Raw genomic sequence first — 23,783 nt, 5'->3', positions numbered from 1 at the left:
GTGGGAGTCCCCCCTGCTCCTATCCTTTGTTTCTAATGCAAGTTCCCATCCTGAAATGCTGGGAGTACAATTTGGTTTTGTTGCAGTAAGTAGTCCTTTACAAAATCTTCATTCATAGAGTATTTCCACCATTGTAAGTGAAACAATGTTAGGAATTAATCTGGCCTGTGATTTTAAGAAACCTTGTTCTTAAAAGCTTGTTCTTAGACCCTCCTTCCCTATGAAGGATAACTTAATTGTTTGGCAAATATGCAAAAGCTACGTAACATCCCCTACTCCTCTTATCTATAATTTTAAAAGCCCTGCATTTTGTTTTTATATAAAGTTCACCTTTAGAAGCATGAGACTAAGATTTTTCTCCAGGACACAAGATGAAAAAGCTGATTTCTGGAATATGAGGAACATTTGAAAGGAGGCCTGAGGAACAGCCATGGCTCCAGCCATCTCTGGAGCGTTTTGTAAGAAGGTCCTAAAATGTAAGTTAAAAGTTAGTGGAGATATGATTTTGGTGGTAGTACCTCCAAAACACCTTGAATGGGTGGGTGGGAATGCACTGGAATAGAGATGCAAGGGAAGGCTTTATTGCCATAACAACTGCTGGATGATGACTCTATTCAACTGTGAGGCTATTTAGTTAAAATTAAGAATACTGGTGTCTTTTTTTTCCCGTATTTTTCTTTGTATTTGCTATTTCTCTGCGTTTATTTCTCCTTGGATATCATGGAAATTACACTGCCTGCTATTTGGCCAAGGGAAGAGATTTCAGGTGTTTTTTTTAGTCTCTGGGTTGTATGTAAGATGGGCAGAAATGTGTTCAGCGGTTGTTCTCTTATATCTCAAGAGTGATCCTAGCAGATGCTTGTGATAATTTTTCACTTGTCATATTGACACTCAAGTGTGATGTTCTCTGGGGCTTTGTTATGTGGCTGCTTCCACGGTCTTATAAAGATTGTAATTTTTTTCTCTGTAGTGTGGATTTTTCTTAATCACCTACAGCTCTGCATCCTTTGGATTATCCAGGTGCATTTGGCCTTTGCAGTTGTCCTGGAAATTAAACCTAACGCAGAACGTGGCCATCAAGTCATGTAGTGATTTTAGTCATTTTGATATGTAAATTCTTCTATGATTTTATTCGTGTCACCCTAAGGGGTGATATTTTTCATTTATGCTACTGTGACATGTGAGAACATCTGTGACCTCCCCGCCACCCATTCTTTTTCACTAGCAGTCCCAAGAGGGGTCTGCAGAAGCAGATGTAACAGCACATCATCGCGTATGGAAAACAACATCTGTAATTTCAATTGGATGCCGTATTTTGCACTTCCTTTTCTCAATTGTTACATAGGGCAGTGTTTCAATTGAGGGAGGAATGCATTTCAGTGGGAAAGACGCTGCTCTATACCCCTTAACTATTGTTTGCAAGGCATATATAGAAATCTCTTGAGCAACACATGCTATGTTTATTCTTATAGTGCCACTGAAAAGGACAGATTATAAGCAATTATTTATCTCTTTGGCTTCCTGCTGTATTTTTGCCAGCTTAGAATAATGTGATTACATACTGAAAATAATTAATGAGTATATCCAGAAGTCCTTGCTCAGGCCTTGCTTCGGTGTCTTACTCAGACTCCCACTGACTTTTACAACTTAAATAAAGAATTCAGGATTTTATCAAACATCTTTTCAGCATATTACTGTCATGAAAGGATTTCATGGTATGAATCATTAGATTCTAGTAATAGACCTTACAGATATTATGGATGATAGGTATAGTGAGGAAGAAGAGAATAAATCATATTCATATAAAAATCAATGACATTTGGGCTGTTCATGTTGAGAATTGTAAGAGAACTGTATGTATTTAAATCTCTTCCTGATTATTATAGGTCAGTAACAATCAGCTTGGAAATATAATAGTAGATTGCAATTATTTGTATTTTGTTATTTGTCTTTCACACCTCTTACTAGCTTTTTCCTAGATCCACAGTAAGAAGTGCATACTCTTGCACTTCTGTTTTGAATGAAAGGTGAATGTTTCAGAAGTTGTTCAACTTATTTACTGGCCTTATATTTAAATCCCAAGTAAACTGTACATTATAAATACTGAACTTCAAAATTTCTGTGAGCTGTGAATTACTGCTTCCATTTGAGCTAAACATTTGGAAACAGACAACAGAAATTTACATTCATTTTTTGGGAATGATCTTGGAGGATCCACCTTTTTCCTTCCAATGGTGTGGTTATCACACTGTGTGTTGGGTGTTTCTGTCATCATTTCTTGCATCCTGTTTTCTAACCATTTGTGGAGCTACTTTTTTTACTCAATTAATGATATAGTCTTCTAAATATAAAGAACACCTTCCGATTTCCATTTTCCAGAGAAAGCAGCTTTGATTCTTGTGTCCTGAAGCAGAGATGTGCACTCTCCATCGGTGATTTAGTGCTTTGAAATGGCTCCCACCGTTTCACTCCGAGGCTGCGGGTATCTTGCAGGATAAATCTGGAGAAGCTGTAGAGCGCAGATGATTTTTGGCAAGTATCTTTTTATCATCAAAATTTTATTTTTGGGTCATTCTTCAGCTGCTGCCTTCTGTGAAGGAGAAAGACGCCAATTTTATGTCTTTTATTATGTATTCCCAAGTAGTCTTTTCTGCTTAAAGCAAAATTAATGGGAACTCTGTCAAGAGATAATGTGAGGTGGAGACGGATGGAGGAGGAACCAAGGTAGGCTGTCACCCTTGCCTGAAAGTGAAGACAGAGCTCGTGTCCTCGTAGCACACTGATTTTCACAGAAAGCCAGTCAGGGAAAAAAAAAATATATACATAGTGGGGAGGCAGTGGTGGTTTCTGAGAGGGTGACAGAGGTAGCTGGGCTGTTTGCGGGTGGTAACTGGTGTTGGTCTCCTGCTGCGCCTCCAGTGATCAGGTCTTGCAAGAGGATGAGAGACCACTTCTTGAGCCCTGTTTTAATTAACTCGAGGACGTGGTTTTGGACCCTAAGAGTTTTGCCTTGCCTAAGAGCTTTGCCTTGCCGGAGAGCTGAGAGCGGGGGGGAGCAGCTCTGCTGCCTGCGCGGCAGAAGCGGGGCCTTCCCCCTCCTGAGGAGAGAGGCGGGCCGCGGTAGGGGGCTGCGCGGCCCTGAGATGGCGGGCGGGTGCAGGAGGGATAGCGACCGGCTGGCACCGCGGTGGGCAGGGAGGGAGGCCGCGGGGTGGGGCGCGGAGCCACGGCCCGCCCGCAGGCCCCGCCGCAGCCGTTGCCCCCGGCAACCCCCCGGCACGTCGCCGCTGGGCTGGGGCGCGCGCGGCCCTGCCCTACCGGGGCAGGCGCGTTGGCGCATGCGCCGCTTCTTGGTGGGGCGGGCCTGGCTACGTGCGTCACTGGCGGCGAAGCGAGGGACGGGGCAGTCCGGAGAGCGACAGAACCTTTGTACGCATGCGCTGTCGCCAAGGTTGGGGAGGAGCGGGCACGGCCAAGGGCTTCCTTCGCGTTAGGCCCGCAGACGCTCGGCTTTGATTGGCTGCCGCTTTCCTCGCCGTCTCTCTGATTGAGCGCCCTCCTGTCACTCAAGGTCTCCACGTTTCATTACGCTCCGCCCACCAGCTGCTCTCCGGTTGGCGGGCGCCTCTGTTTCTTGCAGGCGCTGTGATTGGCGCTGCCGCCCCTTCACTCCGGCGCGCTGCCCTATCGGCTCGCGGCGCCGCAGGATTGGGTCGGCGGTGAAGAATGTAGACCCGGCCGCTCCCCATGGTAAAACAAAATAATCCGGCGATGCTGGATGTTCCAACCGGGGTGCTCCCAGCCCCGCCGCCGGGCGCAGGTTCACCTCGTATTTGCTCACGCTGCCCCCCTCGTCCCGCCCCTGCCTGGCTCGGGTGAGCGCCCTCAGCGACGTCCGAGCTGCCAGGAGAAAAGAGCGGAGGGATATCCTTGGGAGACGGATGCGGTGTCTGAGGGGAGAGTGTGACAGAAGAAGTAGTTCCGGCCCCGATTGGGCCTTGTTTCCCAAAAATAGCGCCCAGCGGGTATCCGTGCGCCGGTGTCAGTGTCTCCTGAGGAGCCTCAGCGGGGAGGAGGCAGGCGCGGCGGCGGCGGGGAGCGAGGGGAAGCGGGCGGGTGAGTGAGTGGTGGTGGTGGGGGATGTCCCTGCTTTTGGGGGCGAGCGGGAGGATGGGGGAGCGGTTCCTGAGCCCGGCGGCTCCGGACGGTGGCGAGGGTCGGAGGCGCGGAGCGGGGGGAGGCGAGCGAGCGGGGTCGGAGGCAGGGGCAGCGGGTGACGGGCGGGGGCAGTCGCCGAGGAGGGCGGCTCGAGCGGGGGGAGAAGGAGGGTCCCCCACACCATCCCCTTCCCGCTTTGCCGTACCGACCGCGGCGGAGCGGAGCGGAGCGGGGGGTGCAGGCGGGGAAGTTGGTGCGGGGGGCGGGCGGGGGAGGGGCGCGGGCCGGGGCGTCGCGGGGGCGGCGGGGTCCCGCGGGTGGGCAAGTTCCCCGCGCCCGGGGCCTCGCCAGAACTTCCTGCACCGCTCGCTGGAGGAGAGGATGGACATTTATGGACCAGGCCAGCGGAGTCTGCCCGAGGGCTGGTGCACCAGGGAGAGAGGGTGGGGTACGAGGCCCTGGCGTTCGGGGAGCACTGAGGTAAGGTCGTCTTCGCCTGGGTGGCCAACTTCTCTGCTCGGGGTGCGTGTGTCTGTAAAGGCGGGGAGGAAAAGTACCTTTTGTCCTGCTTCTCGGCAGCCACGTTGGGTAAGCAACATCACGTTTAAAAACAAACAAAAAACCCCCCCTCCTCGGAGTCTGTCTGCTAGCGAAAATGATCGGGGGTCGCGGAGGGAGGAGGTGAAGGTAAAAATTGTTAAAGTAGCTGTACACCGCATAAAGGTGTGTTGCGAATGGGAGGAGAAACTGTTCGCTAATGTGTAAACTAGAAGATGTTTTGTCCAGAGGAGGAAAAGATTGAAGGTACAGCTGTGTTGTATTGCAAGTGGGATTTTGTGTTCAGCAGCTCTATGCAGAATTCATGAGGATAAGAAAAGAGACTGTTCTATTTCTGACTGGAAAGACAGTAAATTCTTTGCGTTTATGGAGCTACATTTTCCAACAAATTTTTACCTGCTTTTGAGATGCTAGGAAGAGAATGGAATTGCTTAGAAAAACGAAGCCGTAGTGACTTGTTTGACAGGTGATTAATTTCAGAGTTGAGAAACTGGAGTTTTATAGAGGGGGGAAAAAGACAATTTAAGAGGAGGGATTTTTTAGTGCTAAGTGTAAAACCATTGTGTCCCATAGTCATAAAAGACTAAATTTATTATGAACAGTGGGACAAGGGGGTTCTGAGAAGTACAAAGGAACAACAAAAAGGAATAATTTGTAGACAGTAATAAGGAAAAAAATGTGGTTTGATATGGAATTGGTAATACACACAGTATTTATTTTAAACCTTTTTCACAGTCTGGTAATTTTTTATGTAGCATAAGGAAGGCTATAAGCTCTCAAACTCAATTATGTTAACTGTTTACACATAATTGTTCCTTATACAAGTCTTTTTTTTTCATTTTTAGGAATAGGTATCTATATTTTGCTAGATATTTCTATTGTCTTGTTATGGTTAGCTAGTGTTTAAACAACCTGCGCAAAAGGTGTCAGAGCAACATTCCTATAATCTATTCTGTCTGTTTTTAAAATTATTTAAAATGTTTATCTCTACCTCTTACATGTAAGAATGTAATCTTTGGTTTTTTTTTTCCTCCTCTCTAACAAGTGGTTTGCATTTGGGGGAGAAGTGTGAGGTTCCTCTTTTAAACTATTTTTAATTTAGGTGCTAGAATATGTGCAAAATTATGTGTCTTTCAATTACATAATTTAGAAGAATTGTAATAAAGTATGTAATTTTAACACTTTTGGTCACTAAAGGGCATAATTACAAAATGATATTTTAAAATTCTATATTTGTTTAGCTAGCAAAACAAAAATGAGGGAATGGAACGATTTGTCTTGATGTTTAAGCGATTGTAATAGTGCTGGCCAGTTGGAGATGAGCCTTGTTTGATTGAGGGCATTCAGTTTGGAATTTAGGAAGGGAAATTTAGGAAGGGAAATAACCCAGTGCCCTGGTTAGTTATTTTTCTCTTCCCCAATTCTTTTCTAAATCTGTAGTTGACGTAGTCCACCAGTAGTAGTAGAGGAGTATCATCAGTAAACGAGAAGAATCCTTCAATGAGAGGGACGGGATCTACTTCAGAACAATTTTAGCGTAGATGGCAGTCTCTCTCTCTGCCAGTGCAACTCATCTAAATCAGTTTTAATATTCTAGCATTTCTAATGGTTTATTTGTGAGAAGGCGTTTACAGATTGTAAGCTATGGTAGAAATATATTAGCCTTTAGCTTGTATGTATGCTTATTTTGCTTCATTTTTTAAGTGTGTATTTAAACCAGTGTGGTTACACCTCACCTCTATAATTGAGTGGGCCCACAGAATGCTTTGCATATGCCTAGATATCTGAATTTAGATTCTTATAATTTCACATAACGTTAGTTTCTTTCTCTGCAGAACAAGGGATGGAGAAATAAGTGAACATTGAATCGTATGAAGCTAGGTAAATTGATCTACAGAATTGAGTCATGTTGGACTAGTAAGATGAGAAGAACTTGGCTGAATTAAAACTTTAAATAATTCTGGAGAATAAAATGGCTTATTATGGCAGAAGACTTCTCTTATTTAGAAACCTTATTTGAGCTGAAGTGCATGTAGTTTACCTTAAACTGGTTTATGTGGGCAGCAAAACTTTCACGGGGTTTATTTTAGAACGTTAGCCAAGTTTCTCAGATAACTTGTTGATGTCATTCTGTGTATTTTGGGCCCAAGTGCTGCTTCAGAGACTAGAAGCACCATGCAGGTCTGTGAACAATGCCGCCCTACCTTGCCTGCTCTCAGTCATGCTGTGCATAACAAAACACAGCTGATTAATTCTCTAACAGTAATAAAAGTAGTGTAGTATAATGCTATGTAATGGGCAAATCTGTATTAGCTTGGGAACTAAGTTTTTTGCCTAAATAAGAAATATCTTGAATTTGTAGTAACTGTAGTTTGTTATGTCTTGCATGAGAGATGTCTGTGTTTCAGGTCAATTTTTTAAAAATGTTTTATAAAAATTGACATTAGCACATTTTATTCTTAATTTTTATTTTTAAAGGCCACAGGATTAAATACTCTGTGTAAAACTTAGATTTTGGGCCTATTCAGTCATGACAGCAGCCTGATGATGTGTGCAAAACACTGGGAAATACTTTTCCTTCTCATTGAAATAAAACTCACTTTGAATTAATTTGAACATCGTGTGGCGACGTATATGTGGCATAACTTCTTAATGCACAAAGTGGCTTTATTTAAGTTTTCACATTTCTTGTATTTGAAAGATATTATTTCACATGCGTAATAATGTGTTCTCCAGTTGATCAAATGGAACAAAAGTAAAAATCTCTGTCTGTGATTAATATGGGTGAATTTTGATGCCTGTTGTCTTGTGTTCAGATTTGATTCCTTGAGCTCTGGTAAAGTAAGCAGGGAAGATAAATGCACCATTCCTCTTTTTTACCTGTATGCTTTACTGCTAGTGTTGAAAGGCTAATGCAATAATTATTTGAATGGACTAGCCAATGTGTTACTGAAGTGATACTGAATGTGGGTTTGGCTTAACTTTTTTTCGTATCATGTGAAATAAATAAAGTCTCCGAAGCTGCAGTCAGATCCTGAAATAACTAAATATAGCTAAATATAGCTTTTTCCCTGAATGTTTACAAGGTGGTTTTGGTGACTTACGAAGTCTGTAAGATTACAGCAAGACATTCTTTTGATGTCTGTCCCCGTCCCCCCCCGTCCCCCCCCCCCCCCAGTTAATTTTGTTGACCTTTCAGTAAAAAGACTTCAGGAACTTTTTTGGCAAGCTAATCAAAATACATTTTAGGTCATTGATACAGTATCTAATGAATGAACAAAGTAGTATTACTGAGGCTTAAAAGCAGACTTCAACCGTGTAGTATGACAATTACCCTCCCCTCCCCCAGCATGTGTTCTGTGGTAGAATACTAGCTAATAAATAATGCCATGGAGGGTTAAGTTTGTAGCCCACAATAGTGTAGTTTGCTTTGTTTATTTTAAAGTAAGCATCTGATCTAGATTTCTACCCCTTACCACCCCCTTCATATGGTGCATTCTTATTTTAACGCTTGATCTTTCAAGTTATTGCTTATGGAGTTGAAAGGAAGGGATTTTTTTTCTTCCATATTAAGGGTTGTCTTAATTTTGTTTATCAAATATATTGTTAAGACTTATGTTTAATGATTCTGTGAGAATTTTTCTAGATTTCTTTATCCTTAGCTCAAATATGTTTTTCTTTCTTGTAGCATATAGTCTCATTTCCATTTGACACTAAAGAGGAATTAATATCTTGTAAGACAACTCTGTTCCCGAGATTTGAATTCCCCCCCTGCCAAAACAGTCACTGAGTTGGAATATTTAAAATGGTATATATGGTAATGTTCCTTTCTCCTTTGTTCCTTAATCTTGAGGCTGCAGTGAAGAATTAGGCAGGAATGACTGTTGGGTAAAGACAGCTAAAATTTGTGATCAGTCTCTTTTCAAAATTTTGATGCAGGGGAATGTAGAACCTTTTCTACAGAAAGCACTATGCTTTTTGTTCCCCATGTGTTGTAACAGTACAAGCATGCCCATATGATGAGAACAAAATACATCGCTCTTAATAAGAGTGTGATTAATTGAATTATTTTTCAGGGAATTAACTACTTTATATTCAAAATGTTAGTAATGCTTAATTAGGTAGGTCTCCCAGTTATATTTGTCTCTGTCCCTGAAGAGCTTTTGAATTCTGCTGAAGTCCTTATGGGCCAACCTAGAGACTTAAAAGTGCATTCTGTATTGCATTGTGCTCAGCTGTATTTCACTAGTAGTTACTAAGTATTGTTGCATGCCTATTTTAAGTACACTAAGATAAAAAGTGTTAGGAATTATCAGCCAAGCATAGTTGTGGAAGGTGCTTGCTTTGAGTTAAGTATCTGTGTACCAGGCATTGATGACAAAGCATTTCCTCTCCCCCCCTCCCCCCTTTTTTTTTAAAAAAAATAAAGAGCTAAATAACTGGGAGAAAAATGTGTTTGCCTTCATTGTGGTGGTCAGAGATCACCTAAAAGGGTGGGGTGTAGAACGGATGGGTTTGTGCTCATGATACTTTTATGATGATGATTAGGAGGGAAGAAGGATTTTTTTCCATTTACTTTAAATCCCTTCAAGTGTTTTTGAAACTCGGCTTCCTTTGAAAACCAGATTGCTTCCAACACTGTAATTTAGGATTGCATGGATTGGACTAATGTTATTTTTATTGTTTGAAAGCTAACCATAGACCTGTGAGAATAAGTAAAGCGGATATGTCATCTTGATACCTGCAGTAATGTTTGCAAGCTGTGGTCAGTATCAGTATTGAGTGCTGTACCAGTATACACAGGCCTGATCTTGTAATTTTCTGTGATCACTTACAATGTTTAGAAGGTCAAGGGGGATAAATTATTAAACTTTTAGCTATATAATTATGTAAGCACATCTATAACTGAGCTGTGCTGTGGCTATGCTGTTAAAACATTTATTTCTTGAAGGTATTGGCAGGCAGAGTTGAGAGAGAGAATTTGGAGGAGATCATTTTGGTATCCCTTATGATGCGTAGGAAGGTATTGTACGTGTTAAAAGGTGGAATATGGAAGAATTACAAACAGTTCTAAGAGAGGAGAGTAAGCAAGTAGTTGAACCTTGAGAGACTCACAGATAGACACACACGTACAAAAAGATGAGGGGTCATAAAAGGCAGAACAGACTTGCCTTGGCAGTATCCATTAAAGAAACCATTGAAAGGTGTCAGGATAAGGTGACTCCCCTCCCCCACATCACACAAAATCTGCAATACTTGAGTGTGGGAGGCTGAGGAAGAAGTTATAATAGTGTTCTTCAGATACGAAAAAAACTGGCAGTGTTCTTAAGCGGGCATCTTTCTCCAGATGTTTTGAATTGTGTTAATTGACCATCTTACTGTTGTAGAAACTTGTATAGTATAGCTCAGAAGCATTGTATGAGGTTATCAACATTAAGGACATCTTGTTTTTGGTATCATTCTTTCACAGCAACTGCCCTCTTCCTGATATGACTGCATGCATCCTGTTTTAAAAACTGTAAGCTGACAAGAATGACTGCTAATAAGTTGGTGAATATAGCCATTCAAAAATGTTGCTTTTTCCAGTGTGAGCTTTCAAAGCACTGAATCTTCTGAGAATATTTGAGAAAATGGGGTATTCCATCATCACTATACTTGTATTATGTTGTCATGCAGTGAGGATAATAAGCTAAATTTTTCAGTAACTGAATATTTTTATTTTTCCTTGAAGCTGTTAAAATTATTGTGTAACGATATACGAGGTTTTGTTTGCAATTCAGGTGTCTTAAATTTATGCTCAGAAGCCCGTTGGTTTCAGGGTAAAAGAGGGGAAAGTAAAAGGTATGGCAAGAGATACACATCAGGTGAAACAGTGCATAGAAAGGGAAAGCACTTTCTGATAAAATTTTTGAGCCTATAGGCTGTCAAATTGTGTTTGTTAGTCTGAATTTGATGATACACATATTAACTTGGCTAGTTGGCTTTTGGGATTTGAAGCTTTTGAGTGCAAAAGAAGGATTTCCTCTGAGAAACTTCCTTGATATCCTCCTGTGTTTCCTTTGGAGCGTTAGGGTTTTTGTGGTTTGTGTGTTGGTGTTGTTTTTGTTTTGTCCTCTTGTTCTCCTCATCTTTGTTCATAGCGTTCCAAGTGGTGGTGTCTCAACTTTTTGTCACTGAAACATATATGAAGATCTCTGCTGTGAGAGATGTTGGGCTTAACTGCGAAAAAAGTGCCAGCAGTAAAAGTATTAATGGTTTCCATTAGGAAGCATTAAATTAGAAGAACTCCTTCAGGAGAAGGAGACAAAATCCTGCATGGCTGAAGAGAGATGTGATCAGTATGTGGAGGCAGGTATTCACTGGATACACACTGGAGGTGTAGAATATGGGTATAGTTCCAGTTATTACCAGAAATACTCTAAAAATTCACAAGGGATATGTAGAGCATGTAATAACATTGTTGAATATCAAAGAATAATTTTCAATTTTAAGTAGCTGCTTGTTGTTTTCTTTCTCAAGAAACCTGAAGAGCCATCAAAAAAGTAATGGGAAACTTGCCAATTGAATTAACTGAAATTTAAAAAATACTTTATTTTACCAAATCTATATTACAAAATCAGATAGAAATACAGAACACTTGTTCTTAGTGAAGGACAGAAATTCAAAAAGCCCCAGACTTTGTTATGGGTATAATATGAGTTGAAATTTGAGGAGAGGGGGAAAACAACAAGAGTTATCATGAGATAATTTTCAAATTCTTTTTTTCTTTCAAAAAAAAAAAAACCTATTGGTCAGTGTTTCTGTTTATCACTGTTAATTCAGTAGCTTCAAGGAACTAGTAAAATATGGTGTTCAAATGATTGAAAGTTCTGGATTTTAAAACATAAGTGATTAATGTTCCTGAATACTGGAGTCATTTAGATAGTTCCTGCAAAATAGGAGGAAAGTACTTTAAAAGACTAATGATTTGTTCAGGAGATGAAATAGGATTATGAGAGAGTTGAAAATTTCAACTCCTATTACTGTCTTAGCATTCTGAAGGATGTTCCTAGTGACTCCTAGTTGAATTGCTTTTTACAGGCTTATCTATATAGGAGGCTTGGATTCACAGTAAGATGAAATATAACCTGATAGCCCACACTTATCCCACTAGCTGCTTTTCAGTAAATCCTCCTGCAGATACTTTTAGCATGCCCTATATATGAGACTTCTCTAGTTCAGTGGGTTGCAGTCTTTTTTTTCCTCTAGTTGTAGATTCCCCATATGTTTTGCTGAGGAGATGGACTCCTGTACTGTCAAGTTAAGCCTCGTGGTGACATGCTTGTTTTTATAGTTATCTTTTGAGGATGCCCTAGAATTAGTCCATGAACCCTGTTGTTGTCAAGTACATGCGAGTTTACAACAAACAGTGTGTTAGCACAAGGTGCTTATATAAAACTTGCACCAGATTCTGTCAGAAAATAAGTCATTCACTTCAGAAGAGGTGATTGGAGAGGGGATTGAAATGTTGTGACTACTAAGACACCCAAGTAAAAACCTCTTTTTTTTTTTTCTTTTTTTTTTTAAAAGCTGGGGAAAGGACTTGCCCCATGTTAGAAGGTTATGATCCAAGCCCAAATCTACTGTGTGGTCATGTTATGAGCCCCTGCAGCACCCTCTGGTGATCCAGACATGCTTGTGCAGCAGTTGGGGTCCTGACTGAGCTTCTGGATGAGCGTAACCATGAGGTCTTGCTGCAGGACTGAAGACATACTGTAGAACAAGCCTAGGCTGCAACCAACTTGATTTTACTAATGGGTGCTATTGGGTTTTGCTGCCACTTTTTTTTCTTTTCACCTTCTAATTTTTGTTTAAGAGGGGATGGAAGACATTTAAGGGATCTGTAGACTGTCCTGTTCATATTGGCTCTAGGCAAGCATAACCAGTGTGATTGCATGAGATAAAAGGATTCCAGCTTTATGGCTGCTTTGCTGAGGAGTAAATGAAGCATGGTATGGGGAAGAGGGAAGAACAAAGACAATGTGTATATGAAAATTTTTATTCTGAGTACTATAGCCCATTTCATTTATAATATTAAAATATGGCTTGGAGAAACAGTGGAAGTAAATTAAAAAATAGTCGAACAGTAATAGTAAAGTAGTGGTTTTGCAAGTAATAAAATTTACAGAACTTCCATTTCCCTTATTTTTTGACTCTTCTGTTATTCCCTGATCTTTCAGAGTATCCCCTCTATACAGTGTATTTCTTCTAAGTTCTTTAGATATCTTAAATGGCCTGCTAGCTGTGGCTAGTCTGAGTACAGGTGCCTGCTGACTGCCTGAGTGACCCAACAGAACCTGCTGCCTCTCTGGTCACTGCAGGTCTGATGCTTTGCCTGGGGGCTGTGTGCAACTGCCAGGTCAAAAATTCTACAGCGGTTTTTATAAAGTCTTCAAAATAATTGATACTTTTACTGTTGCACTTGGTTGAAACTGTTCAATTAAATCAGAAGCTGTTAATGAGGGAGAACAGGCTGTGATCACATAAACCTCGCTTTATTAGCAAAGCAGGTTTAGAAAGCTGTGGGTAATAGACAGTTCCATCTTCAAGATTTTAGTGCCATCATTGATAATGGCATAATCTTATATCAGTAAACAGTGTTATTTTCTTAAGTGTTTTTATTTAATTTTATGAAAATAAACTCTTAAAGATAGGACGATTTAAAACTGCATTCAGTTTCTTAATTTGCTTTGCTTTTAATGTATTTGATTTGATCTAAATGTCATATTAGACTGCGATTCATTTGTTCAGCAGAATAAAGTTAAATCTTAAATAGATCTTCATTTTGATGATGCCTGTTTGTAAGTATATGGGAAGATAGTTGTGTAGAACACTTGTGATTTCTTCTGACCCAGAGAGTCTGGTCAGGATGCTGTTTGCAAATTTCTGTAATGGTTTGGGGATTTTGTGCAGGGAATTGACCATGCAGCATTTGTACTCAGGATTTGACTCTTCTGATCTGGAATAGAAGCTCAATGGGTTGTGATTGCAACTGCCTGTCCTCTGCTTTTCCCTTGCCAGATTTTGGACCATAATTGTGTATAGCTTCGGACAGCAGTTTGCTTCTCTTACGCATATGTTCTGGAGGTGGGGGAGCAGGAGCTTATTTGCATCAAAGAAAGTCAGAAGACCTGTTTGTCTAGAAACCGTTCAGATTTTTCTGTTTTAACACCTTGTGTCTAATCTCCCCTGCATCCCTTACCTTCCCTCCCGCCCCCCCCCCCCCCCAAAAAAAAAAGGGAACAGAAGAGTGGAGGGAATATCTTGTTTTGTTCTTAAGAGATACTAATAAATTTCTTTAAAATCCTTCTCCCCACCCCCTGATGTGAGGCTCATATCTGTGTTTTATTGAGGACTTTCTGGATCCTGTTTTTTTTAAACATGGTATTTTTAAGACTGAATTGTTCAGCGATAAAACCTACCACAATATTCCTGAAGATACTGGCTGACTAGTTCTCAAGAGGTTTCAACCTGCTTTTCCATCATGGGTTCCTTTAATGAAATGTTAATGAGAAGATGATCTGATAAACTTCTTGAAAACTTTCTGTGCAACAAACTCGCTTGTAATCTGAGGATTTTTCTTCAGATCTATTTCTTTTAAGGCATCTATGTTTGTTTCTGTAGCTGTCTGTCTTGCATGCACGTAGATAGTGCCTATGAACAAGCCACAAAGATTTTGGTGTGTTGTTCTTCTAAAGGCTCGAATGACTAATTTTCTAAAGGTGTATGAAGTTTCTTTTATGCTTGTTAAAACTGCTAGAAGCAGGAGAAAGTAAGTACAGACTAAACTTCAGAGTTGCAATCTGACGAGGAATCCTCCAGGCTTTTTATCTTGAATAGTTGAGATCACAATTCTTGCTTCTGTCTTATCTGTACTTCACTGCTTTTAATTCTTCATGGTGTCTTCTGCTTAATCTTAATGGCTTATAAAATACTTCAGTGGCATAATTAGCTTATCTTAAAATAGTCTGATCTGTTAGCAGTGTTGGAACAGTAAAGGGACAGCCAGCCCAACAGTTACTGGGTTTCATGTAGTGCACCCACAGAGATGTGTCAGTGTTTGGGCCACAGAGGAGGAAGGAAGGAGTAGGTGAGAATTTTTCAAAGATATAGCTGGATCTTGAACAGGAATGCTTCAGTCCCCCTGTGTTAGGATTTACAGATGTATTCCTTCAGGAGTTTGACAACAGCCAGTTAAAGTAACTAGAAAGCAGTTTTGGTTTGGTTTTTTTTTTTACCAAGACACAAGTAAAGTAAAATGAAGATACAAAATTCAGTTCCGTGGGTGTTCCTTTGCTTAGGTTGTTTTTTATATTTGTAGCTTGAGTGTGTCTGGCTTGATTTACCAATTTTTATGCTTGAGAGAGAGTGACCCCATCTCATCTTACCTCAAACTCCTCCTTGTTTCAAACTTGTAAGTATTTCTGGTCTCAGACCTTTAAGCTTTGAAGTGTAATGTATCTGCTTTCTTGAGACTGTGTATCTGGGTTTGACGAATTTCTATAATTGTCTTGTATTTCTTTTCCATTTCTACCACTTCAGACACAAATACAAATTTGGTCAAGGAAGCAATTGCATGTATCAATGAAAAAGAGTGTTGTAGGTGTGTTAATTCTGAAGGGTAAGCTCTGCATTTGAAATATGTATTTTTGGAAGAGCTCGTGCTGCAGTTATTGTAGTTGCTACAATATTCAAGGGATTAGAATACTTTCTGTTTCTTGTTACTATGCAGGAGAAGGAACTTCATATGCAATATATTCAGGATGCTGCTTGTGATGTGATTTATTCCATATTTTCCGGAAGACATCTTTTTGTTTTTATTTCTGTAGAAGAGTAGATCTTTTTCTGAAGTTCAGAAAAAACAAAATTATGTGCCAACTTGCCATACTTTTTGTTGATTAAAAATGGATTTCAATGTTTAGTGTGTTATACTAGCCATTTGGTCAAGTGTTGAGATCCTCAGTAGCTGATGCTGGGTGTACAAATACTGGCTGCTCCTGACTAAGCAGAAAATGTAGTTCTATTATTTCAACATGTAAAATGCTTTTTAGGGAAAGTTTGTTCTATTTTTGGATTGATAACTCTGTTCATTATGGATTCTAAAAAAGCCATCTCCATTGACATTTTTAGGTCTTGTTTTTTGATCTCAAACCCTGCAAAAAAAAACTTACAGGAAGTGCTTTTATTATGTAGTGTTTGAGTTTGCAGACCATCATTGAGAGACTAACTTGGACTCTGTAAGATCTAGTTAAAAACAAATTCTCCTGATAATGTTTGAGTTCTACTTCCAGGTGGATTTTATATACTACCTCCATGCAGGAAGTGAGAAAACTAGTTTTAACTATATGTTAATGTCTTGCGTATGCTGCAAGATTTCTTGAGCTTTTCCTGTAAATGGCAGTAACTTGGCAAGTCCTATGAATAGTTTAATATTTAAACTAACTCTAGTTTTATTTTGCTGGTGTTGCTGGTGCTCTTATGTATACAGATAGAGTTGCAATATGACTGAAAATTGGGAGGTGGAACTTGCTTCTCTTCCTGTTGGAGCTATGCATCCCAAAAGCTTGGTATAGGCATCATTTTAGTATGGTTCAGTTTGTTACAGCAAAATTATTCTGGTGAAACTTCTAGACCAGATTAGCTTTCAACTGAATTTGGTACATTTCTTGTAACGCTTGGTTTTTTGTGTTGTGTGATGGTTTTGTTTTTTTCTTCATTTTTCCTTGTTTCTCCCACATTCATTAACTGTGCTTACAATGAGTTTTCAGTGAATTAGTTTCAATGTTCCAGCTGAATCCTTGGCTGTAGTGATGGTGTAAGTGGTGGAGATCTTACTCTGGTATTCTTTCTACCATGTTTCCTTGTGTCTGTTAGACCTATTTAAGTGAAAATGCTGTAAGCCGACGTTACCTGTGTGCTTGTTCCCTGTTATAGCATTAATGTTTACGTCTTAGAAGTATTAGTAGAGAGATTATTAGGAGACGAAGTCTAGCACAGAAGAGCTTCCTGTAGACTCCTTGGAATAGTGGTGAATTCTAACGGGGTTCCCATGGTAGTGAATGTGTTTTCTTTAATACACATTAGTCAGATCTTGCTATTGTCTTCTTTATAATACAGCATGTCGGCTGTATTATAGTCAGTACACAAGTTGCCTTAGCAAAACTTTCTAAAACACTATTAAAAAAAAATACATAAACCCATGTTTGGCGAAAAGTGCTAAAGGGTTCTAATGGTTCCTGAGTGTGTAGGGAACCGTCTTTTTGGCATTCACATAAGCTTTTTAATCCAAGTCTTTGTCTCTCTCCTCTGCTGTATTCCAGTACTAAATTAAATTATTTAACTTTTATTTTAGCAATAGGAGACAATTTGAGCATAATTAAAGTAATGTATCTGTCTAAATGAGTGATACCTAATTGGATTATCATTGTTTAGAGAATGTCTGCAATTATTCATTGCAAAACTGTGCATTTCTGTTTGAGAGCTACAATAAATATTGATGTCTCACTGTTCAATCTGGTGAATGTAGCTCTAGATCTGCACTTTCATTGCCACTCTTAGTTTCCAGAAGGCACCAGTGGGTTGAGATGCTGTTCTGGAATTCCAGGACTTTGGTGGAGGAAGTTCTGGCTATAGTTTAGTGGCAGAGAAGGGCACACACTGTTTGCTGCCCAACCTGGTCAGCATGTGGCCAGCCCTTCTCTCCTGCTTTGTCTGCTGTGCCTGTTACGGGAGGTTTCAGCCCTCTTACTGCCCAGGGTTCATACTCTGACCATGGGAATATGCATTGGATGATAGAGATACTCAAAGTCATTTGGATAATGAGGGAGGATAACGTCCATATTGTTTTTGTAATTTTTCTTGCAAAGGTGTTTCTGGGTTAAAGTGCTGTTTTGCTAGTCTCAGGCAATTAGTGTAAGAAATCTCTTAAACCCAGAACTTCTTCTCTGAGACCTTAGACCTGTGCATGCGATAGGTCTGTGCAGTATGCTTAGACATGTTACAAGCTTATAGGCCTTACCTGTATTTCCTATACAGCGACTTCCTTGGCTTCTCTTAATGCTCACATTTGAAAGACTTGCTGAGGTACCATACTAAACAACATATGATAGGAAGAATATTACTAATTAGATTTGTCTTCCAGATTAGAGACCAAATTCAGGAAAATAGTCTTTTAGTTTGTTTAGCTAGAATTCCTCAGATCCCCTCTTAGATCAAAGGTGAAGCTATATTGTGATAGCTGTGTGTGGATAGATGTATGCAGGCTACCTTTAAACTAGTTTAATGTAGTTGTGTGAGTCAATGGCACGTTAGGATACCCCCTCAGAGAAAGCATTTATTTTTTATCCCTACCACTTGAAAATCCATGGTGTCACAAAATGCTCTTTAATTGTAGTACCTAAATGGGGCAAACCTGTTTCTTAATGGAGAACATGTCTTAAGAGTCGTATTTGTCATCTATTAAGTTTTTGAGAAACTGAGTTAATATGTTCAGTTATGACTATTCACTAGCAAGATGTGGATGGCAATGCACCTGCATTTTGAGGTGGGTATGTCTTATCACATGGTCTCATGTGGTTTGTAGCTGTGAATTCCTGTTTCAGCTTTTCTTCATATCTTTAGCAGAAGAGTACTGAAACTATTTGATATGTTCCAGTAAAACAAATGACAGTCAGCACCCACCAACTTTTATTCTTTTTCCGTTTATTTCTTTATTAAATGTGGTTTGGTCATTTTTTTTATGTATTGTGAGAACGTATTAAGATTCTTTGATTTAGCAAGCCTTGCTGCATGAAATGCCTTCAAAAGTAGGCTTGAAATTCTTTGTAATTATTGTGTGACAAATTTAAATCAGTCATCCTTAAAAAAATAAAAATCTTATTTTTGTTTACATATTTCATTTGGATGATTAGACTACAATGAAGTTTGCGGCTTTCAGTAAAACTTGTAGTTCCAAAATTTGTCTGTGGTCTAGATTGATGCCTCTGTTCTAAGAAGAAAGTTTTGGCTCAGATGGCCTTTAATGAATCAGGAAGACTAGGGAGGTAAAAAATTTTGTTTCATTTTGATCTGTATGTATGACAGAGGCTTCAGAACTGTCCAGCATACAGATCTTGTGGTGTTGATAATGGTTGGATGGTGATGGTGGTAGTTTCTACTCTGTTGTAACTTCACCTCATCAAATGGATGCTTGACTCTGAGAAGCCTTAGCTTTAACTAAGGACTTTATTCTGCCAAATGAAACTTCCATCAGCTCTTGCTATTTACAAATATGGAAGATAAAAAATTAGAAATAATTTTCTAGTGAGACTGCTGCATTTTTGCATTTGCTATTGCTGATAGCTGTAGGTTAATTTAAAAGTTCAAATTGTGATCTGGAGGACTTCTGTGCCGCAAAGCTTGTCTGCTAATCTCTTGCTTTAGCTGCAAATGTTACTTTTATTGGCAAACCTTGCCTTGTTTTGAGTGTTTTGCCGTTGAGGAAATTTAAGATTGGTGCCTTGCCTTGCCTTTTGAAGTTCGTTGATTGCTTTTGACCGTGGCAGATTAAGGCAAATGCCTTAATCCTCATCTCCCTGCCTAGGTGCAATTTAACAATCTCTTGTCCTGTTGTTTGTCAGTGTGACAGGGCAGAACAGTATTTTGAAGAGGAGGTATGGCATGCGATGTGACTTGGCTAAAATGAAGTGGTGTAAACGATTGAAGCTATGTTGCATATGATTTTTGGTGTGAGGATCTGGAAGAATGACTATGTCAGACTTCAGCTGTTTATTCTTTACAATTTTTTTTTTGAGAGATAGCTGCAAGTAAACAAGAAGTATTTCCGTCACCCTCCCCCTCCCCCCCCCCCCCTTCTGTCTTTCTCTGCTATTTTTTGGAACTTTCATTCATTTCACTTCCCAGTGAGTAGATGATGAGTTTTCTGTCATATTTTTCTATTAAAGTGCTAGTGTTTTCTCCTGAGGAAGAACGAGAAAGTCTTGTGAATTCTACTCTCAGTAAGTGTCTCGTTTTTACTTATCTTAATATCTTCCCTTCCATTTTTGATTTGTCTTCCAATGTTCTCATGAATAAAGTTCCACATCAGTCAGCTGGGTATGTCACATGAACAGATTTTTGTTCCTTTTTTCCCCCTGGGGTCTTGAAAAGTAGATGCTCCAAAACTGACCAATTATGTACCAACACTCTTGGAAAAACAAAACAATTACTTACTATCTGATCTTAAAAACAGAGATCTGCATAGTTTTACATTATGCAAGCTATGCTTTTATTGATAATCATGTTAGTTAGGTTTTGATTTCTCTTGTTGTTGGGTTTTTGTTTGGTTCTGAAATAAGACTAACTTGTAATGCATCAAACAGTTGCAGATAATTTAATTCCAAGCCCTCCACCAAGGTCACCGTTTTTTTTAAATGCTTTGTATAATATTGAGCATTTATTGTTCTTAGTCAAAACATATTTCATATGAACTGTAAGACTGTAACCTTTCTCTGTAGGACCCTAATGTTATTTGCTTGCAGTAGAAACTCTTTTTTTTAGTTTTTACTGTATTGGTGAAATTTGGAAGCTACATTTTTAATGGTGCAGTCAAAAACATGCTAATTGGAAGGATAAAAACATGTTTTTTGTAGACAAGTTGTATTTGTTGATCCCATTTCCTAGTTTTGTCTTCATATTGAAGTTTACTGGTTCAGTTATTTCATTACTTTTGTGTTTTTTATCAGTGTAGCTCTTGGTTTTGGTTATGTGGTTTTTTTCTTTGCGAAAGGAATCTGGTATAAGACTGCTCTAAATGTGTTAACTGTTGTATACTTCTAATGTGCTGGTGCGTTTTTTTTGTGTGTTCTTCAATGCTGTGACTTTGCTAATAGCAGATCAGAATGGTATGTAACTCTTAAGTCATCAAGATGGAAAAAAATTTTCAAATAAGGTGTAATGAAAAAATGGGTTCAAGTCTGGTGCAGATGAAGTGACAGCTTAAATATTTGAGCAGTAACAAGTCAAATGCAAAGTTTAGCAGAAGTAAACAATTGGAACATTATAATTCAGCTAGGCTCACGTTTTTGACAGTTATGCAGAGGTGAAGCATGGTTCTTTAGGAGGCTTTTGATGTTGGTTTTGTTGTTGTTTGTTTTTTTGTTTTTTTTTTTTTCCTTTGCAATGACAGCTTCTGTGCTCCCATGGGTTGGGGGGTGGGGAATTCTTGCCAGCAGCTGCATAGAAACCTGTAAGTGCAAAGATGGCCCAGATTTGGTGTTAAAGCTATCACGCAGGGTACTGCTGTGTATTAGCACTTAGTCAATATGATGCTATTTGACCAGATAAAATATCTCAATCATGTGCTTGTGTGTGACAGTATATGAATACATATTCTGTGTGTAGCTAATGTAAGTGTTTCTCCTGGTTCATTAAAAAAAATTGCTCCTATAAGAGATGATTTGGTGCCTCCAACGTGGTCTCTTAGCGCAGAAGTTCTAATGACAAAATGAAACCTGGTCAATATATCAGGACCATACTGTAGACTTCAGATAGTTTGGTGCTTCACCTTTGAGGGATTAAAATTGCAAGTGTAATACTTTTCTTCTGTAAAAATGTGGTATTCTGTATCTTTCTGTCGGTGTATTATCTGATAAATGCTAGTGTTCTCTGCAGACTAATTACAGAATGATTCTGAATAATGAGCTAGTTTAAAGTATCATCTACTCAAAATCCAACCACTTATTACAGCATAACTGTACCTTTGCTTCTCTTTGTTCTCTTGATATGCCTATAGCATATCTTTCTTGTGGATAACGCAGTTACCCTTTGATAGTTCTATCTGGTTTCCAAGTGTTCCCATCCAGTGGAAAGGTAGGACCAGTAATGTATGAGCAATCTTGTGAAGTTTCTACTTAAGAGGAATGGTGTCAGGATGTGCTTATAGTATGCAGCAAACATGCAGTTGCAGCTTAAGTGGGTATAAGAGATTACTTTAAACTAGCCTCTGTGAATATGGTTTCACTAGAGTAGCAACAGTCTGAGATTTTTATGTGGGCTAGCTGCCTAAATATTTACCAAAGGTCTGTACGATTCCCCCTGCCTCCAATGTCAGTGCTGAAGCTTACTGTGATTACACTCTTACTGGTAAGTATTTGAGTTTGAGTTAGGCTTTCCTCTATGCTTACAAAAAGAAAAGGATTAATGTGTATTCTTCCAGCAGAATACAGATACTTTTCTAATCTTTCTTGACCTCTGTGATCGAGTCTATTCCCCTTTTATTTTAGCACTCTCCAAGGCAGCAGTCTGAAGCTATGAAACACGTTATCTGAAATGTCCCCCTGTGTTAGCTTTTAGAAGAGATTGCCTTCCTTTTCCCATTAGGCTGGCATTCTCTGTAGTGGTATCGTCTTTTGTGGTATGACATAGGAAGGCATTGTGACAGAGTTTGATAAAATATTTCTAGTGTGCTCCATTAATTTTGACAACTCAGATTTGTTTGTACTTTTTATGTGTCAGTGTGTGTATTTCTGGATATGTCAATATATGTAGAGACAACGTGTGTTTTTTTTAATATGTCAGTATCTTTTATAGAGAACATCTGCTATGAAATTGTTAGAACAGTATGTAGTGATACTTATTTAAAATGTGTTCTAGTAGTCACTGTGTACCCAGTTGGTTTAATAAACCGGTAAAACATTTCAAATGTAGTTGAATATCCTATCCAGTTAATAACATGTACTGTTTTGAATTTCATCAGTCTTGCATGTCACATATTATAATCTTGTCACCTTTTCCTCATATTTTCATTGGCAAGACAAACCAATTAGCTTTGGAGTTTTGAATCTTAAAAATTCATAATATAGATAACATAAATGCAAGGTTTACATGTGTGTTTTAAAGTAGCAAATGGGTTGAAGTACCACTGGTATACTTAGTTCTCTGTTGGCATAGTTTTTCCCTTCAGATGGTTGTTTGGAACGTGAGGCCTCTTCCTATATTTGCCGTAGCAGAGCTAAACTCTAATGTCACTTACAGGAGAAATTTAATACAAGCAGCTTGTGCAGAACAGACCTGCTGCCATGATAGCATGTAGTATATTTAGCGTGCATGTGTCTAGTAACCATGTGATCTTGTGCAAGTGAATAAAACAGTGAAACTCTCAAAAGTTATAATTTCTCTAAATGTTTTCAGAGTTCTGTTAATTAAATAAAATGTTATCAAACTATTTGAAGAGACTCAGTTTGTAACTGAGATGTAACAAACTGCAGAATTTGGAATGCTGCAGCATTGTGTTTGCATATCAGTGTAAGAGAGGACTGAGAATTCAAAAATAGTTGGATTTTTTTTAATCCACCATAATTTTTGGAGTATTTTGTTTGTTTTCTAGGCTGTTATGATTCAGTTTGCTGCCATGATGACTAAAGATTAATTTTTAAATTAAATCTGAAAATAGCAATCTGATTCTCAGGTACTTAATCTTTAAGAAAAGCTACAAATGTAAATTTTGGCAATGCTGTGATGTCAGAATTTCTTGGTCTCATCTGTGCTTAAAAGCTAATGTGAGAGTTACATGCCTTCTGCAGATTTAACAGGTCACCATTTGGGAGATGATATGCAGGGGAGAGTGGCATATGTAAGTCCTCTATCAAGACACTGTAACAAGGTTGATAATCTCTTTAATGGAATATAATCTCTTATGCAAAATCCTAATAAAGTTTAATGCCATTTTCTCTGCTGGTTTGGTGCTGAAAGTGTGGTGTTGGTTTACTGTTTAAGGTTTTCTGACTCCTTGTGCTGAGCAGAAAGAGCGAGATGGCTTGCTCATCGTCTCCTGTTTGTTGCATGATACCATTTATCGTGTGGTAGCAGGATTCTTCTTGCACTGCAGCTATGGACCCAGATGAATAAAAATGTCCTAGGTTGGATCTAAGCACCAGGGTGCAGCTTTAATACTGAATATGGGACAACATATTTCTAACAACTCATTGCTAAGGGATTTACTTAGTCTCAGACTTGGCATGATTGCATTCCTTAAGCTTGAAGATTCAAGT

At 39.2% G+C, this 23,783-nt stretch overlaps 1 protein-coding gene across 6 annotated transcripts in view; it reads left to right on the top strand.

Moving 5' to 3' along the window:
* The first annotated feature begins 3,662 nt into the window (after nt 1-3,662).
* Nucleotides 3,663-23,783, top strand: part of MEF2A (myocyte enhancer factor 2A) — a 92,878-nt gene continuing 72,757 nt past the window's right edge. For 2 of the 6 annotated variants that reach the window (XM_075159835.1, XM_075159829.1), the window contains exon 1: nt 3,669-4,116. The gene's annotated coding sequence lies outside the window, so the exon portion shown is untranslated. Of the gene's footprint in view, nt 4,117-23,783 lie in introns of all 6 variants that reach the window. The other 4 variants (XM_075159830.1, XM_075159834.1, XM_075159836.1 and 1 more) reach the window with 4 other exon arrangements.

Source organism: Calonectris borealis, chromosome 11 (assembly GCF_964195595.1).
Source record: "Calonectris borealis chromosome 11, bCalBor7.hap1.2, whole genome shotgun sequence".
Taxonomy (NCBI): domain Eukaryota; kingdom Metazoa; phylum Chordata; class Aves; order Procellariiformes; family Procellariidae; genus Calonectris; species Calonectris borealis.
This window is presented reverse-complemented; position numbering and strand designations above follow the sequence as displayed.